The sequence below is a fragment of the Macrobrachium rosenbergii genome, chromosome 18 (genome assembly GCF_040412425.1).
Source record: "Macrobrachium rosenbergii isolate ZJJX-2024 chromosome 18, ASM4041242v1, whole genome shotgun sequence".
Taxonomy (NCBI): Eukaryota; Metazoa; Arthropoda; class Malacostraca; order Decapoda; family Palaemonidae; genus Macrobrachium; species Macrobrachium rosenbergii.
The window spans coordinates 20,186,734-20,205,929 of record NC_089758.1 but is presented as its reverse complement, the minus strand read 5'-3'; positions in this window follow the sequence as shown (position 1 = coordinate 20,205,929).

Here is a 19,196-nt window from a genome sequence, read left to right as displayed (position 1 = left end):
TTGGGTTTTTTAACGTAATCTGTGGCAGCGGCAACCCTTATTTAATTTCATTACAACGGTGTTTTCTTTTAATCAATAAATACCACGTCTGTTCATTTTCATTTACATTTTTGCTCCTTTATTGGATATTGCTTCCTCCCCTTCAAGCTGCGTTTCCATACGCAGATTGACTTTGTTAAGCTAAAAGCTTTAGCTCAAAAATCCTCTCTCTCTCTCTCTCTCTCTCTCTCTCTCTCTCTCTCTCTCTCTCTCTCTCTCTCTCTCTCTCTCTCTCTCTCTCTCTCTCTCTCTCTCTCTCTCTCATGCAAATTGGAATATGAAACGTGATCACTGTAAGCTGGACACGAGACTCTCCTGGTTCGGTATGGTGTTTTTTTTTTCGTTATGTAATTGTTGGCATTGTTGTTCAAAAAGTTATTTATATTTTTTTTTTTCAAAAATTTTACCGATGGTGAGCCTAGGGATCTCTCTCTCTCTCTCTCTCTCTCTCTCTCTCTCTCTCTCTCTCTCTCTCTCAACGAGGTGAAACAAAACTCCAAGATTCCTAACAGTAATATCTCTTAGAATTGTTATGTACTCTCTTCAGTAGAAAAGATGAAGGTACTCTCTCTCTCTCTCTCTCTCTCTCTCTCTCTCTCTCTCTCTCTCTCTCTCTCAACAACGTGTAACAAAACTCCAAGATTCCTAACAGTAATATCTCTTAGAATTAATATGTACTCTAGTCAGTAGAAAGGATGAAGGTACTCTTCTCTCTCTCTCTCTCTCTCTCTCTCTCTCTCTCTCTCTCTCTCTCTCTCTCTCTCTCAACAACGTGAGACAAAACTCCAGGATTCCTGAGAGTAATATCTCTTAGAAGTATTATGAACCCTAGTTAATAAGAAGGATGAAGGTGCTCTCATATGTCATCTTGAGAGTTAATCGTTTAACTCGTTCTCACTGGATGAAAGCATGGCAATAAAAGGGAAAAAACCTAATTTTTATGTGGGGAAGGTTGTTATCTAATTTTTTTGTTGCTGTTGAATCGATAATCTTTCAATCTCTACACCAGTTATTGGCTCCAACTCCTGCTCCATTTGCTAATCAACTTTTGCACAATTTCTACAGGACTACAACATAAGAAAGAGTTGCTGAGTTGAATGACAATATCTATAATTCCTCATTAAAACGTTACCTTAAATCATTTATTTCAACAATTTTTTTTCAGCATTTCAGTGGCACCTTATCTTTCCTTCTTATATTAATCTCATCCCCACATTCTGGAAATATCGTATTTCATTTGAACATTTCAAGGGATTCAGAAAAGAATATATGATTATCTGCAATGAGACAAAATAAGTATATTATCTATGTGAGTTTGACTTTTGCTAGTGAATACTTTCTTATGCAAATGTACCTAAATTACAATAAATGTATCTACCGATTTAAGATACTATCTTATAAGCATAAACCATTTAGAAAACAAGTATATGTATTATTTAATTTCAAAATATTAAGCCAACGCCATAGAAGAGAGAGAGAGAGAGAGAGAGAGAGAGAGAATCTATGAAAACTTTATAAGCCAACGGTACTCCAATTTTTCATGTATTCCTTTCCAGAGTCTCTCTCTCTCTCTCTCTCTCTCTCTCTCTCTCTCTCTCTCTCTCTCTCTCTCTCTCTCTCTCTCTCTCTCTCTCTCCTGCATTTCCATTTCCATATACATTTTCCATTCTGCAGATTTCTTGTTGTATTTTTTTGTAGCCATATTCTGTACATACTCTAAAATACCTCCATAGAGCCAAAGCGGCGCCAAACGCTGTCAGGGGTGTCGAGCGGAAATAAACAACTTGGTAACTTTTATTGCAGGTCTCTGGGCGTTTTCTGCGTTGAGTTGCCGATTTCGTAATTCTCGTTTAAATAATTAATCACTGCAAAGGGAAGTCGTGAATGATTGGAGATGACGGATGCGATAGGGTTTTGGTAAAAATCCAACGGCGCACACACACACACACAATATATATATATATATATATATATATATATATATATATATATATATATATATATATATATATATATATATATATATATATATATATATATGTCGTCTGTCTGAATTATCTATGTCAGCAGAATAGCCGTCGATCTGATAGTTGGAATTATAAAATGAAGTTCCATTTCTACAGGGAAGTTAAATATACGCAATTTTTTCATAAAACTGAAATTGGCTACTAAAGACATTTGCTTATATATATATATATATATATATATATATATATATATATATATATATATATATATATATATATATATATATATATATATATTGAATAAGTAAAGTAAATTTCTTTAATAGCCACCTCCAGTGTTATGAAAAGATTGAGTACATTTTAACTTCTCTGTAGAGTTGAAACTTCATTTTAAAATTCCAGGTAACAGATCGATGGTTTCTGCCGATATAGATAATCCGGACAGACGACGTTTGAGAAATTGCATTGCATATTTGTTTCCGATATCATAAAATGTTTAAAACAATAAGCATTCATTGCACACAGACTTAACGGTATGAGATAATAGATAGTACACACACACACACATATACTGTATATTCTGCATAAACTGAATGGGAGCAATTGGTTCTTATAATTATTTGGGAAAAAAATATGACGATGATTTATATAAGTTTTTGCGAGTAAATATAAAGGATGGTGTTAAGATGACTGAAGACATGAGTAAAATAACGTGATTAAGATGGCACAAGACATGAGTTACATAATATGTGATTAAAATGACTGAAGACATGAGTAAAATAACGTGATTAAGATGGCACAAGACATGAGTAATATGTGATTAAGATGACTGAAGACATGAGTAAAATAACGTGATTAAGATGGCACAAGACATGAGGCACATAGTTTGTGATTAAGATGACTGAAGACATGAGTAAAATAACGTGATTAAGATGGCACAAGACATGAGGCACATAGTTTGTGATTAAGATGACTGAAGACATGAGTAAAATAATATGATTAAGATGGCACAAGAAATGAGTCACATAATAAGTGATTAAGATGACGAAAGACATGAGTCACATAATATGTGATTAAGGTGACAAAAGACATGAGGCACATAAATATGATTAAGTTGACAGATGAAATGAGTCACATAACTCGTGAAGCGAGAGAGGTAGCGGTGCGTGTGCAAAAAGTTCGGAAGACAAATGAGTTTTCTATGGAATCCACGGCTGCAGTATTGGGAATAAGAATATCAAACTTCGGCTAAAGGCCAAGCACTGGGACGTATGAGATCATTCAGCGGCGAAAGGGAAACTGAGAGTAGACAGGTAAAAAATGCGCCGAAGTTTCTTCAGCGCAATCGAGTTTTCTGCCCGGTGGTGGCCTCAGCCACTGCCCATAAAACTATTAGCCGCGGCCTTTGACACTAAGCCACGGTGGCCTATGTTGTTGGTACCTATAGCGCTTCAAGAAGTACGGTTATGGCTGACTTCAACTTTAAATAAAATAAAAACTAATGAGGCTAGAGGGCTGCAGTTTGATATGTTTGATGATTGGAGGGTGGATGATCAACATATCATTTTGCAGCCCTCTAGCCTCAGTAGTTTTAAGATCTTAGGGCGGACGGCCAGACAAAGCCAGCACAATAGTTTCCTTTTAGAGAAAACTAAAAGGTCGCAGTTTCACTATGACGCGATTGTTCGGAGAGGGTGGAAAGTATGATGTAAGAAAGAGAATATGAATGGAGGTACAGTAAAAGGAATGAGAGGTATTGCAGCTAGGGACCGAAAGGGCGTGTCAGAGAACCTTAAGTAATGCCTACAATGCACGGAGTGCGCTGCAATGTATTGATAATGCAATAGTGGGATTGCCTTCTCGTTTTCATTAGCAACTGTTCACGAGCGAAATTGAAAGTTAACTAAATATTCTGGAGATCTAATTGTGAAAAGTATTAAACTCTGATTTGAGGCTAACCTTTTTGAGAGAGGTGCCATTGGCATAATAAAATCCTAAGGCAATATTACCATTTCATGGACGATGAAATGAAGTATATGATGTTTAAAAATAAAATAAAATTCCTTATTGTTTGTTTCACAATAAAAAAAAACAAAGGCTACTTTCAAATTGTCATGTCACGTTTGGTGTTCTGTTTTAATTTGCACTCCTGACATTTAAAGTCTGCTCGGAGATTTGGCGTTCTCTTTTAATTTACACTCCTGACATTTAAAGTCTGCTCAGACATTTGGTGTTCTGTTTTAATTTACACTCCTGACATTTAAAGTCTGCTCAGAGATTTGGTGTTCAGTTTTATTTTATACTCCTGACATTTAAAGTCTGCTCAGAGATTTGGTGTTCTGCTTTAATTTACATTCCTGACATTTAAAGTCTGCTCAGAGATTTGGTGTTCTGTTTTAATTTGCACTCCTGACATTTAAAGTCCGCTCAGAGATTTGGTGCTTGCTTTAATTTGCGCTCCTGACATTTAAAGTCTGCTCAGAGATTTGGTGTTCTGTTTTAATTCACACTCCGGACATTTAAAGTCTGCTCAGAGATTTGGTGTTCTGTTTTAATTCACACTCCTGACATTTAAAGTCTGCTCAGAGATTTGGTGTTCTGCTTTAATTTACATTCCTGACATTTAAAGTCTGCTCAGAGATTTGGTGTTCTGTTTTAATTTGCACTCCTGACATTTAAAGTCCGCTCAGAGATTTGGTGCTTGCTTTAATTTGCGCTCCTGACATTTAAAGTCTGCTCAGAGATTTGGTGTTCTGTTTTAATTCACACTCCGCACATTTAAAGTCTGCTCAGAGATTTGGTGTTCAGTTTTATTTTATACTCCTGACATTTAAAGTCTGCTCAGAGATTTGGTGTTCTGCTTTAATTTACATTCCTGACATTTAAAGTCTGTTCAGAGATTTGGTGTTCTGTTTTAATTTGCACTCCTGACATTTAAAGTCCGCTCAGAGATTTGGTGCTTGCTTTAATTTGCGCTCCTGACATTTAAAGTCTGCTCAGAGATTTGGTGTTCTGTTTTAATTCACACTCCGGACATTTAAAGTCTGCTCAGAGATTTGGTGTTCTGTTTTAATTCACACTCCTGACATTTAAAGTCTGCTCAGAGATTTGATGTTCTGTTTTAATTCGCACTCCTGACATTTAAAGTCTGCTCAGAGATTTGATGTTCTGTTTTAATTCACACTCCTGACATTTAAAGTCTGCTCAGAGATTTGATGTTCTGTTTTAATTCGCACTCCTGACATTTCAAGTCTGCTCAGAGATTTGATGTTCTGTTTTAATTCGCACTCCTGACATTGAAAGTCTGCTCAGAGATTTGATGTTCTGTTTTAATTCGCACTCCTGACATTGAAAGTCTGCTCAGAGATTTGATGTTCTGTTTTAATCTGTTTTAATTGCACTCCTGACATTTCAAGTCTGCTCAGAGATTTGATGTTCTGTTTTAATTCGCACTCCTGACATTTAAAGTCTGCTCAGAGATTTGGTGTTCTGTTTTAATTGCACTCCTGACATTTCAAGTCTGCTCAGAGATTTGATGTTCTGTTTTAATTGCACTCCTGACATTTAAAGTCTGCTCAGAGATTTGGTGTTCTGTTTTAATTCCTGCACTCCTGACATTTAAAGTCTGCTCAGAGATTTGATGTTCTGTTTTAATTGCACTCCTGACATTTCAAGTCTGCTCAGAGATTTGGTGTTCTGTTTTAATTCACACTCCTGACATTTAAAGTCTGCTCAGAGATTTGATGTTCTGTTTTAATTGCACTCCTGACATTTAAAGTCTGCTCAGAGATTTGGTGTTCTGTTTTAATTGCACTCCTGACATTTCAAGTCTGCTCAGAGATTTGGTGTTCTGTTTTAATCACACACACTCCTGACATTTAAAGTCTGCTCAGAGATTTGATGTTCTGTTTTAATTCACACTCCTGACATTTTAAAGTCTGCTCAGAGATTTGATGTTCTGTTTTAATTGCACTCCTGACATTTAAAGTCTGCTCAGAGATTTGGTGTTCTGTTTTAATTCGCACTCCTGACATTTCAAGTCTGCTCAGAGATTTGATGTTCTGTTTTAATTCGCACTCCTGACATTTAAAGTCTGCTCAGAGATTTGATGTTCTGTTTTAATTCGCACTCCTGACATTTAAAGTCTGCTCAGAGATTTGGTGTTCTGTTTTAATTCGCACTCCTGACATTTAAAGTCTGCTCAGAGATTTGGTGTTCTGTTTTAATTCACACCCCTGACATTTAAAGTCTGCTCAGAGATTTGGTGTTCTGTTTTAATTCGCACTCCTGACATTTAAAGTCTGCTCAGAGATTTGGTGTTCTGTTTTAATTTACACTCCTGACATTTAAAGTCTGCTCAGAGATTTGGTGTTCTGTTTTAATTTACACTCCTGACATTTAAAGTCTGCTCAGAGATTTGGTGTTCTGTTTTAATTGCACTCCTGACATTTAAAGTCTGCTCAGAGATTTGATGTTCTGTTTTAATTCGCACTCCTGACATTTAAAGTCTGCTCAGAGATTTGGTGTTCTGACATTTTTTAATTCGCACTCCTGACATTTAAAGTCTGCTCAGAGATTTGGTGTTCTGTTTTAATTCGCACTCCTGACATTGAAAGTCTGCTCAGAGATTTGATGTTCTGTTTTAATTCACACTCCTGACATTTAAAGTCTGCTCAGAGATTTGATGTTCTGTTTTAATTCACACTCCTGACATTTAAAGTCTGCTCAGAGATTTGGTGTTCTGTTTTAATTGGTGTTCTGCACTCCTGACATTTAAAGTCTGCTCAGAGATTTGGTGTTCTGTTTTAATTCGCACTCCTGACATTGAAAGTCTGCTCAGAGATTTGATGTTCTGTTTTAATTCACACTCCTGACATTTAAAGTCTGCTCAGAGATTTGATGTTCTGTTTTAATTCGCACATCTGACATTTAAAGTCTGCTCAGAGATTTGATGTTCTGTTTTAATTCACACTCCTGACATTTAAAGTCTGCTCAGAGATTTGGTGTTCTGTTTTAATTTGCACTCCTGGCATTTAAAGTCTGCTCAGAGATTTGGTGTTCTGTTTGACTAATAAGCGTTCAGTATTTTCAATGACAGATTATCGAGTAGATTTCCTGTTTTAAATTCTATAGTGAAATACCCTATATCTAGGAGACAACTACATTTCAGGGAATAGGTGTAGCTCTATCTTTTCAATTTTTGTTCAGTATTCGTCGAAGTGAAGAATTACATAATTTAAAAAATGGCAAGTTATAATACCTATACATATTTACATTGATAATCTCTGACCTCTGTACACAGCTGAAATGCTCTATATATATATATATATATATATATATATATATATATATATATATATATATATATATATATATATATATATATATGGTGTGTGTGTGTGTGGTGTAGTGTGTACACACACACACACACACACACACATATATATATATATATATATATATATATATATATATATATAAATATATATATATATAATATATATATATATATATATATATATATATATATATATATATGTGTGTGTGTGTGTGTGTGTGTGTGTGTGTGTGTGTGTGTGTGTGTGTGTGTGTGTAGCAAACTGATGCTCTGAGCAAAACAGATTTATTTCTCATGAATATCACACGTACAATTATGTGGTATCTTGAAGAAGTTCATGTGTTGTAAATGATTTTCATTCATTTTCAGTGAAAGGTATGGCATGGTAATTCAGGAATAATTGATGGCCATCGTAGTCTACACAGTTTTAAATGAAAAGACACTCTTAGATGTAAGCCAGAATATGGATTATGTAGTCATATTTTACCTTCAGTGTTAGAGATTATATATATATATATATATATATATATATATATATATATATATATATATATATATATATATATATATATATATATATATATATATATATATGTATGTATGTATGTATGTATGTATATATATGTATGTATGTATATATCTATACACACACACACATATATATATATATATATATGTGTGTGTGTATGTGTGTGTTTATTCCCTGATCTATCAGCCACATTCAGTTAGCCACAATTTAAAACGGGAAATACTGAAACAAACGGAACTATTTAAACCGCCACAGCGGCTTTATATCTTTCACTTGTGTTCGCTTTGATCTTTCAAAACCTGAATCATTTTTGGCCTGCTAGAGAGAAGTGTCGTTATTTTTGTTCTTTCATCTGTCATTTACCAGATAGTCACTTTTTTTTTTCCTTTTAACCTTGTGTAACAGATAGCTGACTGAAGTAAAGGAATAATAATTTCCGTTCTTCACCTCCTAAGAACTTAAGCCTTCTTCATCAAATGTCAACACTTAACAAAAGGCAATTTTTATTTGTAAGGTTATGATCTAAATGAAAGGGTTTCAGCAACAGTAAATATCATGCAGCCTCCTACTGATGCTTCTCCGCAGACCTACGGCATTTAAATTAATAGTGGGAAAATTTTATGGCATTAGAAATATATTAATTTCTCTGGAGATGAATTCATTTACCCTTCCTCGGTCTGGTTTCCCCGATATTGGACGAATCCTTCCAAATATCCTGTACAGATCTCGTGAAATTACTGGTATGTTAGAATAGCGGGACTGATTAGAATATCTACGCAAGGTGTCATAAATCCTTTTTTAATTTAAAGTTGCTTTAATATTTTAGGTAATAAGCTTGCCAATATGTAAAACTTATGAAGGGGGGAAGATACAGTATCAATGTTTTTCCTTATAGTTGTAACAACCATGTATAATATATTTTTTTTATTTAGGTTTTTCCTACTTTCGAAATGTACAAATTTACACCACATCAAAAAGAACACTCCTTTGATTTTTAATTTGACCGTCATGAGTGGTATGATTTGACTATGGTTTCTTTAATTTCTCACTGGATTTTGTCTATTAGTGAGTTGGTATGTGATCTGGCATTTCTATTTATTCATGACTTAAGTCAATGTAACGACTGTATGTCTGATGCACTGACTAACCTTTCTGGTTACGATAAGCCTGAGCAAATTCAATACGATTAACCATTCATTGTGCATTAGAGATTTTCCTGATTGTCGATAAGCCTTTAGTGGTTTTAGATTGAATAAAAATACTTTCCGCCTCTGATCACGGGAATATATCACCCGGTCAATTAAGTTTATTGCCGTTGTTCGGGAGTTCACAGATGATAGCACTGAATTATCACCCAAACAATTAAATTTATTGGTGTTTTGGTTGAGTCCGTAGATAATAACACTGAACCGAGGTGCGAGGGAATTAATGTTAGAGAACAAAAGATCAACAAGGTGCCGTTCGTAATTGTGGAAAAAGGTTGCACTTATCCAAATGAGCAGTAGAACGAAATCATACCCATGGCACTTTTTTCAATAACCTGGCTGACGGTATGAATTCGTTTTATAAAATCAATTTGTATTCGGTTATGACGGAAAATTATCCAGAGAATATACAATTACCTAAAAGTATAAAATTTTTAATTCATTACTCTAGGCTTTGAAATCTAATTACTGTGGCAAGTGGATCAATTAATTTTAAACTGATAATTGTTTAAATCGTTGCTGAAATATTTTTATATAGGAAATATATATATATATATATATATATATATATATATATATATATATATATATATATGTGTGTGTGTGTGTGTGTGTGTGTGTGTGTGTGTTTGTTTATTGTGCAAATATGTTAGCTAATACTTGTAAGTACTCTTATTAAAATACAATGTTTCAATAGCAAGATTAGTTGTAATTTTCTAGGATATTGGTGAACCGATACTGAAGCAGTTTCGTATTAATTGTCGATATTGAAAGAAAAAAACCTACTGAAGGCAAAACTTTTGAAATAATAAAATGTTCTCACTGTTTTTAAAGAATTCACAAAGTTCCATTTGAAACATTAAGGTATGACGAAAACCTCCTAAGAACAATTTTTCTCTGCGAGGTTCCATACGTAAATTTCAATTCCCTTGATAAAATACAGCAGTTAAACTATTAGCAGTACAAATACTATTAATAATAATTCATATCAACATAGCAAAATCATACTGGATACATCGAATATGCAGATTAGGAGCGAAAACCCTCACTTTCAGGAGGCATAACGCCGTAACACGTAATGTAACTTCATAAATCGGCAATATACTTTCTCTCGTTCGGCCTCGACTCCTTTGATCCGGAATACAATAGGTTGGGCAGACCTCCCAGCGCTTCATCACACTGATTACGTTTTTCGTTCCTGATGGTGCCATTGCACGGCTGAAGAGGATGGCCCTCTCTTAGCTTCGTCCGTGGCACTGTTGACTTCGTGTATTACACCCCTCCTCTTGAGACTTCCTTTAGAAGGCACAAGGAGTTTGACGATTCACGTCTTAGTATATTTTAAGCGCGTCGTGTATGCCCAAGGAGTTTCTTCGTTTCTTCATTACAGGGAAACGATATTCGAAATGACAGAGAAGAATTTTCATTAAGATAAGATTTTAATAAGTGAATGCAATACGAAGTTGACTGATAATTCTATTCCAATAGACGAACATATATACACAGACGTGTATATATACAGTATATATATATATATATATATACACAAACACGGGACACACACACACACACACACATATATATATATATATATTGTATATTATATATATATATATATATATATATATATATATATATATATATATATATATATATATATATATATATATATATATATATATATATATATATATATATATATATGGGGTGTGTGTACGTGCGCATGCTTGTATGTGTATGTGAAGGTATTGGTACTTTTAATTTTACTTCAATAAAGAATTCACATTCAAAACACACACAAAAAAATGTAAGTTTGCAACAGTCTCCATAAACTAAGATATCCTTTCCCACGAACCTTACATACGAACAGAAACAAGAACAAATATCTAAACATAACGACGATCTAAAAACAAAATTAGCAAAAACTTCAGAGCGCCGTTCTACACGAAGCAAAGCCCTGGCAATGAACACCATTGTCTGCTTATCCAAAGAACAACTGATCGACGCGTAGATCAACCAGAGCATGCAAATGCAAAGCTGAAGAGCCGCGTCTGCAGCGCCATTATCTCCACAGCAACTCTCCGGCATTAGCAGAACCAGACTCTCATTTAGCCTTCGAGCTAATGGCCTGGGGTCTATTGGAGGATCAGCGGCCTTATTACAATGATGACTCTACCAGGCTTTCTGTCTGTTTGTCTGTCAAGCTGCAATTGCTTTTACAGCAATGAACATTTTTCATCATCGCTGCAACAGCCTCATCTCGATAAGTGTTGGGTTGGAGGTCATTTCTGTTTTCTAAATCGTTTTCTTTTTTATGTTTTTAGTCTCAGGAATTAACAGATATCTAAAATATGTTTAAACAAGGTGTTGCTTATATATGCCGCACTCAGGCTAGAGTTATGCTGCGTTCAATCAGCCGTCATTTAAAAATGGAAAATTTTGAAAGCCATGATAATATTCTAACCTGCTACAGAGGCTTTAAATCGTTCATTGGTGTTCCGCTTTGATCTTACAAATAGTGAATCATTTTTGGCCTTTTACAGAAGACGGTAACTATTTTTACTCTTTTTAATCTTTGTATTCACTAAATGGAACCGTTTTTTGTTTTTCCTTTAACCTCATGTAACAGGCAGGTAATAAAAATTAGGAAATCATAATTTCCCTTTCTTCACATCGCAGGAACTCAAGTTTCGTTAACAAAAGTTAAGACTTAAAAAAGATAACTTTTTTCTTCTGATGATATCACGTTAATTTTACAGAGTTTCGGCAACAGTAAATATCGTGAAACCTCTTACTGACGCTTGTGTGCAGAAACACGATGTTTAAATCAATATCAGGATAATTTTATGGTATTAGAAATACATTAATTTCGCCGACGACAGATTCATTCATTCTTCCTCGGTCTGGTTACCCGATGATGGACGAGTTCTTCCAAATATCCCGAAAGGATCTTGTTAAATTACTCATTGTTAGGACAACGACACTGACTGGAATATCTGCGCCCGGCGTCGTGAATCCATTTTTAAATTTTATTATATTCTTTCGCCATAACATATGATAACCTTGCCATTATGCAAAACTTATGATGGGAAAAGATGCAATAACTTTCCCTTTGCGACGTTATCTGGATTTGATATTTTTTATGGTAGTAATAACCATATATAAAATTGTTTCATTTAAATATTTACTTATTTTGAATGGTACAAATTTACACTACATCAATAGGAGCACTTGTTTGATTTACATGTTGCCCCCGATGAAGTGTGTGGGTTCAATTTAATGGATTTCCTTTGTCAATGGATGTTCTCTGCCACTGAGTGGCCATGTATGAATTCACATTTCCATTTATTCAAGAATTGAGTTAAAGTAACGCTTGTATGAATGACAACTTAACGAACTTTTGTGGTTACGATAAACCTGAGCAAATTCAATAGGAATGAGCATTTATTGTGTATTAGGGGATTTTCCTGGTTGTCAAAAAGCCTTTAGAGGTTTTAGACTTAATAAAAATTTTCTGCCTCTGATCACGGTAATGCATCACCCGGTCAATTAATTTTATTGCTGTTGTTCCTGAGTTCGTAGATGATATCACTGAATTATCACCCAAACATTTAAATTCTTTGGTGTTTTGGTTGGGTCCGTAGATAATAACACTGAACTGAGGGGCGAGGGAATTAATGTTAGAGACCAAAAGACCAACAAGGTGCCATTCGTAATTGTGGAAAAAGGTTCCACTTACCCAAATGAGCAGCAGAACGAAATCATTTGTATGGCACTTTTTCAATAACCTGGCTGACTGTATAAACTCGTTTTATAAAATTAATTTGTATTCTGTTATGACAGAAAATTATTCAGAACATATATAATTATCTCAAAGTATAAAATTTTTAATTCATCACTCTAGGCTTTGAAATCAAATTACTGTGGCCAGTGGGTCAATTAATTTAAAACTATTAGTTGTTCAAATCACTAGCGAAATATTTCCATTTGCGAATATATATATGAATATATATATATATATATATATATATATATATATATATATATATATATATATGTGTGTGTGTATGTGTGTATGTATATATTGTATATAGATGTATATACTGTACATATATTTTCTAAATTTTCAACTAATCTTTCTGTTAAAGCTTTGCAACGTCATAAGTGTACTTACTCGCTTTTAGTAACATATTTCAACAAACAAGCACGCACAAACACACACACACACAAACATATATATATATATATATATATATATATATATATATATATATATACATGTATGTTTATATTCAAGTATATATATGTATGTATATATACATAAATATATATACTTGAATATAAACATATATACATATATATACTTAAATGTATGTATATATACATACATATATATATATATATATATATATATATATATATATATATATATATATATATATATATATATGTGTGTGTGTGTGTGTCTGTGTGTGTGTTTGTGTTTGTGCGTAGTTGTTTGTGGCGGAAATATGTTACTAAAAGCGAGTAAGTACACTTATGACGTTGCAAAGCTTTAACAGAAAGATTAGTTGCAAATTTAGAGTATATTGGTAAACCGATATTGAAACAGTTTCGTATCAGTTGTGAATATTGGAAAAAGTAAATGAAAAAAGCCTGCCGAAGGCAAAATTCTTAAAGTAATAAAATGTTCTAGCTATTTTTAAAGAATTTATGTTTCATTTCGAAACTTCAAAATGTGATGTGCATATTTAGAGAGCAATTTTGCTTTGTGAGGTTTCATACGTAAAATTCAACTCTCTTGATTAAATACAGCAATTAAACTCTTCTCAATGCCAATACTATTAATAGTAATTCATATGCACAGAGCAAAATCGTAATGGATACATCCAATATGCAGATTAGGAGCGAAAACCATCACTTTCAGGAGGCATAACGCTGTAACGCGTAACGTAACTTCATACATTAGTTATAAATTTTCTCTCATTCGTCCTCGACTCCTTTGATTCGGAATACCAATAAGTTGGGCAGACCTCCCTGCCCCGGGCTTCATCACGCTGATTACCTTGCTCGCTCCTGATGGTGCCATTGCGCGCCTGAAGGGGATGGCACTCTCTTAGCTTACTTCGTGGCTCTGTCAGCTTCGTCTGTTTCACGCCGCCACCTGAGACTTCCCGTAGAAGGAAGAGGGAGTTTGTTCGTTTCTTCGTCAAAAGGGAAACGGTATTTGAAATCCAGAAAGGATTTTTTCAGTTAGATAACATTTTACAAGTCGATGCAAAACGAAGTTGATTGAGAATTCGAGTTTGAATCAATTTATTTGCATATGTACACATACGTCTCTATATGTATATATTATATACATATAATATATGTATGTAATATATATATACAGACATATATATATAAATATATATATATATATATATATATATATATATACACACAGATATATATATATATATATATATATATATATATATATATATATATATATATATATATACATATATGTATATATATATATATACATATATGTATATATATATATATATATATATATATATATATATATATATATATATATATATATATATATAAATATATATATATATATATATATATATATATATATATATATACACATATGTATATATATATATATATATATATATATATATATATATATATATATATATATATATATATATATATATATATATGGGGTGTGAGTGCGTGTGCCTGTTTGTGTGCGTATGTGAAGATATTACTAGTTTTAATTTTACTGAAATAGAGAATTCACATTCAAAACGCAAAAAATTTAAGTTTGTAACAATGTCTTCATAAGCTATGATAAACCTTTCTCACGAACATTACATACGAGTAGAAACAAGAACAAATATATGAAAATAACGATCTAAAAACAAAATCAACAAAACCTTCAGAACGCCGTTCTACACGAAGCAAACTCCTGGTTATAAGCACCATTGTCTGCTTATCCAAAGAACAACTGATCGACGCTTAGATCAACCAGAGAATGCAAATGCAAAGCTGAAGAGCCGCGTCTGCAGCGCCATTATCTCCACAGCAACTCTCCGGCATTAGCGGAACCAGACTCTCATTTAGCCTTCGAGCTAATGGCCTGGGGTCTATTGGAGGATCAGCGACCATATTACAATGATGACTCTACCAGGCTTTCTCTCTGTCTGTCTGTCTGACTGGCTGCAATTGCTTTCACAGCAATGAGCACTTTTCATCATCGGTGCTGCAACCTCATCTCGATAAGTGTTGGGCTGGAGGTCATTTCTGTTTTCTAAGTTGTTTTCTCGTTTACGTTATTAGTCTCAAGAATTAACAGATATGTGAAATATGTTTAAACAAGGTGTTGCTCATATATACCGCATTCAGCCATCATTTAAAAATAGAGAATTTTAAAAGCCGTGAAAATATTTTAATCTGCAATAGCGGCTGTATATCTTTCAAATGTGTTTCGTTTGATCTTACAAACAGTGATTCAGTTTTGGCCTTTTACAGATGACGGTCGTCATTTTTAGTCTTTTTAATCTTTGTATTCACTAAATGGAAGCTTTTTTTTTTTCCTTTAACCCTATGTAACAGGCAGGTAATAAAAAGGAATCATAATATCCTTTCTTCACATCGTAGTAGCTCAAGTTTTGTTAACAAAGTGAGGACTTAATCAAGATAACTTTTTTCTATCAAGTTATATCAAGTTAATTTTAAAGAATTTCAGCAACAGTAAATATCGTGAAACCTCTTACTGACGCTTCTGTGCAGAAACACGATGTTTAAATCAATATCAGGATAATTTTATGGTATTAGAAATGCATTAATTTCGCCGACGACTGATTCATTCATTCTTCCTCGGTCTGGTTACCCGATAATGGACGAGTCCTTCCAAATATCCTGAAAGGATCTGATGAAATTGCTCATTTGTTAGGACAGCGTCACTGACTGGAATATCTGCGCCCTGCGTCGTGAATCCATTTTTAAATTTTGTTATATTCTTTCGCCATATTAGATGATGAAATTGCTCATTTGTTAGGACATTGTCACTGACTGGAATATCTGCGCCCTGCGTCGTGAATCCATTTTTAAATTTTGTTATATTCTTTCGCCATATTAGATGATAATCTTGCCAATATGCAAAGCTTGTGAAGAGAAAATATGCAACAACTTTCCCATTGCGACGTTATCTGGATTTGATTTTTTCTTATGGTGGTAATAAACATATAAAATAGTTTCATATAAATATTTATTCATTTTGAAACGTACAAATTTACACTGCATCAGTAGAAGCACTTGCTTGATTTTCATGTTGGCCATTATGAAGGTTGTGGGTTCAATTTAATTTATTTCCTTTGTCAATGGATGTTCTCTGCTACTGAGTGGCCGTATGTGATTTAACATTTCCATTTATGCATGACTTGAGTAAAAGTAACGCTTGTATGAATGACACCATGACTAACTTTTGTGGTTAGGATAAACCTGAGCAAATTCAATAGGACTGAGCATTTATTATGCATTAAGGGATTTTCCTTATTGTCACCAAGCCTTTAGTGGTTTTAGATTGAATAAAAATAGTTGCTGCCTCTGATCACGGTAATGTATCACCCAGTCAGTTAATTTTATTGCTGTTGTTCCTAAGTTCGTAGATGATATTGAATTATCACCCAAACAGTTAAATTTATTGGTGTTTGGGCTAAGTCCGTAGATAATAACACTGAATTGAGGGGCGAGGGAATTAATGTTAGAGAACAAAAGATCAACAAGGTGCCATTCGTAATTTTGGAAAAAGTTTCGACTTACCCAAATGAGCAGCAGAACGAAATCATTCGCACGGCACTTTTTCAATAACCTGGCTGACTGTATAACCTCGTTTTATAAAATCATAAAATCAGTTTGTATTCGGTTATGACAGAAAATTATAAATGTTTAAATCGTTACTGAAATATTTTTACACAGATAGACACACATTTATATATACACTTGAATACATACATACATATATATATGTATATACTTAAATATATATATATATATATATATATATATATATATATATATATATATATATATATATATATATATATATATATATATATATATATGTGTGTGCGTGTACGTGTGTGTTTGTGATTGTGCGTACAAGTGTTTGTTTGTTGCGCAAATATGTTACTAAAGGCGAGTAAGTACACTTATGACGTTGAAAAGCTTTAACACCAAGATTAGTTGAAAATTCAGAGTATATTGTTAAACCCATATTGAAACAGTTTCTTATCAGTTGTGAATATTGGAAAGAGTAAATAAAAAAGCCTGCCGAAGGCAAAATTCTTAAAATAAAATGTTCTCACTATTTTTAAAAATCCATGTTTCGTTTCGAAACTTCAGTGTGATGTGCATATCTAGAGAGCAATTTTGCTTTGTGAGGTTTCATACGCAAAATTCAGCTCTCTTGATTAAATACAGTCATTAAACTTGACGAAATGCCAATAATATACATTAATAATAATTCGCATCCACAGAGCAAAAACATAGTGGATACATCCAATATGCAGATTGAGAGCGAAAACCCTCACTTTCACGAGACATAACGCCGTCCCACGTAACGCAACTTCATAAATTAGGTATACGAGTATACTCTCTCTCAGTCGGCCTCGACTCCTTTGATCCGAAATACCAATATATTGGGCAGACCTCCCTGCCCTGGGCTTCATCACGCTAATTACCTTGTTCGCTTCTGATGGTGCCATTGCCAGGTGCACGATTATGGCTAACTTTACCCTGAAATAAAATAAAAACTACTCAGGCTAGAGGGCTGCAATTTGGTATGTTTGATGACAGGAGGGTGGATGATCAGCATACCAATTTGCAGTCTTCTAGCCTCAGTAGTTTTTAACTAAAAAGTGTATATTTTGTTGGTAAATTAGTCTTCTTTGGAAAAAAACATAAAACACTTTAGTGTATTGTTTATTTCAATCTATACACTTATTTATTAAACAAATAACGTTTGTTCATCATATGCCACCTAATACATACTTTTGCAACAGTCCCCAACATTCTCGGAAAGTCCTCGCAATATATTAATTTGAAATAAGTATAATATAACAATTACAATGCACTTACTTTGTATCAGACAGTGTTTGTTGTTGTATATCAGTGTGCACGCACATATATTATATATTTTATATATATATATATATATATATATATATATATATATATATATATATATATATATATATATATATATATTCATGTGTGTGTGTTTATATATATATATATATATATATATATAGATATATATATACATATATATATATATATAACTGTATGTATATGTATATATATTTCTGACTCACGTCAGGATCGAACCCAAGTCTGGTGTGAGTCAGAAATTTATTTCTTTTCCACACGTGATTGTGTGCTGTTTATTTCTCTCTCTCTCTCTCTCTCTCTCTCTCTCTCTCTCTCTCTCTCTCTCTCTCTCTCTCTCTATATATATATATATATATATATATATATATATACATATATATATAAGGAGAGAGAGAGAGAGAGAGAGAGAGAGAGAGAGAGAGAGAGAGAGAGAGAGAGAAACTACCATGAAGCAGAAGACACTACATATGGGTGAAATAAATAGGTTTACAAAATCATGCGCATTACAGAAGAGCAAGAAATACAAGAGGCATCCGACCATTTCAGGATGTGTAGCTGTAACTAAATCATCCTGTAATTAATGACGTTCTCTTAGTCGCACCAATCTCCAAGTGTCAGACCTGGTGCTTATCTTAATTAATGAACCTGAAAGAGGTAATTACTGCCTGATACCTCTTTTTTTTTTTATTCCTATTGTCCTCTTGACAATTAGCAAATGACCATCGACTGGAGGCTGTTAGGAAATGCGAGTGAATTTATATATATATATATATATATATATATATATATATATATACATATATATATATGTGTGTGTGTGCTTGTGTGTATATGTGTATATATATATATATATATATATATATATATATATATATATATATATATATATATATATATATATATATATATATATATATATATATATATATATATATATATAT